Raw genomic sequence first — 2,377 nt, 5'->3', positions numbered from 1 at the left:
GGAATCCCAGTGTTTATTGTTCCCATCTTTGTGCCTGTGTGTACTCAATGTTTAACTTCAACTTAGTAAGAACATGTAGTATTTGGTTTTCTGTTTCTGCATTAACTCACTTAGGATAATGGCTTCCAGCTGCATCCATATTGCTGCAAAGAACGTGACTTTGTTGTTTCTTATGGTTGCGTAGTGTTCCATGGTGTATACCTACCACATTTTATTTCTTTTCACTGTTACAATAATTTATCTTGTGTTTTACAGAAATCTGTGAACGATTTTTAAAAGGCACCTCCATTCTTCTGACAGCTGTCAAGTAGGCAATAAGTGTGTCAACAGCTTGAACAACAGCATCTTGCAAGGGTATCAGACCAACCAACCACTCACCAAAGAACTTGGCACCTTTTTAATCTTGTTTTTAGTGCAAGGGTATATCCACTCTGATGGCAATCCTGTCCAGGCAAATCTCCACAGCATGCTTTGCAAAATCAGTGATTAGCAAATTAGCTTTGGCGCAGAGCTGTGTTCACTTGCCCATGACCACCTGGAAGCTGATTTTGATGCTGGCAATAGAATCTCTAGAATGACACATTTCTCTCTGTAAAAAATAGAGTTGGATGTGCTTCTACAGGGTTGTGTTCCATGTTCGGCATGTGTGACAAGTGATGTATTCATTGATGTGTCTTCTAAGACAATCTCTGTTTCTTTTGTAATCTTCCTTTGATTACAAGTTGGTTATTACCACCTAGAGAACCATTTGTACCCAGTTCAGCCAACAAAAATGAGGGGAGGTGTTTGGGGAGACAATACATTTGTTTATAGATATCTGTAAAGTTGACGAAAGAAGTCTTCTTGGTTCCTACTCAGACGACATAAGGAGGTTTTGTGACAAATTTCCTTTTCTCTCCAGAAACCATAACTGCATTGTCCCTACATGATGTGGAACACTCTATTCAGTAGCTTCTCATATGTGTACTCTCTTTTTGAGCTTGCCCAAGTAGAGCCTGTCTGATTACTGAATGAGATAACATCGTCTTTTCTTGCTGTCTTTTATCTTTTAGGCTTCATCTTTCTCTAATATTTTATTCTCATCTGTCAACTTGAAATTCCTCTTTTCCCTCTTTTTATTGACGAACATAATGTCAAGGTCATTCCCTGGTTCAGCTGGTTCTTAAATATCACTTTCAATCTCAATAACCTTTACATCTTCTTCACCTCCATCAATATGAAATATCTTTTTTGTTTATCTCTTATTTTTCTTTTGATTAAAGAAGATCAAGTCATCTGGATCATCATAAGCATCTCTTTTCCTTTTGTCCTCTTCATCAGCTTCCAAATCTTTGTCTTCAGTTGGCTCCTGCTCTATTTCTTTTATTTCTGAGGGCTAGCTTTCCTCTGTTTAGGTATCCCCACCATCATCTAACATAAATGGCTTCTTCTTTTTCTTCCTTCTCATAGTAGGATCAAAAATCATCTTGTCCCCAGATGTGGCTGTAGTTCAAGTGGGCTCGGCATGAATGGGAAGTCAGACAGGTCAGCCCCAGGACTTGGCAGCAGCTCTGCTCCCATTGATATCTCTCCCACTGCCACACTAGGCTCTTCCATCAGTGAAAGGGCTGCATTTTCTTTATCCAGTACACCATTGATGTGTACCTGGGTTGATTCCACATCTTTGCTATTGTAAATAGTGCTGTAATCATCATACAAGTGCTGGTGGTTTTGTTTTGTTTTTGTTTCTTTTTTCGGTGGGACAATTTATTTTCCTTTGGGAATATAACCAGTAGTAAGATTGCTGGATCAGTGATAATTCTATTTTTAGTTCTTTGAGAAATCTCCAAACTGTTCTCTAGAGGGCCAAATATACATTCCCACCAATAGTGTATGTGTTTCCTTTCTTCTGCCACCTTGCCAGCATTTGTTATTTTTGACTTTTTAATAGCCATTCTGACTGGTGTGAGATGGTATCTTATGGTGGTTTTGATCTGTGTCTTTATGAAGATTAGTGACTCGAAGCATTTTTTAATGTTGGTGGGCCCCTTGTGTATCTTCTTTTGAGAAGTGTATGTTCATGTCTTGTGCCCACATTTTAATGGAGTTATTTGTTTTTGCTTGTTAAGTTTCCTTTTTTTAACTTTTAGGTTTAAGGATACATGTGCAGGTTTTTTATATAGGTAAATTGTGTGTCACACGGATTAGATGGACAGATTATTTTGTCACCAATGTAATAAGCATAGTAACCAGTAAGCAGTTTTCTGATCCTCTCCCTTCTCACATCCTCCTCCCTCAAGAAGGCCCTAGTGTCTGTTGTTCCCTTCTTTGTGTCCATGTGTACTTAATGTTTAGTTCCCACTGATAAGTGAGAACATGTATTGCTTTTCTGTTCCTG

The 2,377-nt window shown here is 38.5% G+C and overlaps 1 pseudogene; it reads right to left on the bottom strand.

Annotated features, from left to right (window-relative positions):
• Positions 1-409: 409 nt before the first annotated feature.
• On the bottom strand, positions 410-1,510 carry LOC129463029 (eukaryotic translation initiation factor 2 subunit 2-like; annotated as a pseudogene).
• Positions 1,511-2,377: the final 867 nt, after the last annotated feature.

Source organism: Symphalangus syndactylus, chromosome 14 (assembly GCF_028878055.3).
Source record: "Symphalangus syndactylus isolate Jambi chromosome 14, NHGRI_mSymSyn1-v2.1_pri, whole genome shotgun sequence".
NCBI lineage: Eukaryota > Metazoa > Chordata > Mammalia > Primates > Hylobatidae > Symphalangus > Symphalangus syndactylus.
This window is presented reverse-complemented; position numbering and strand designations above follow the sequence as displayed.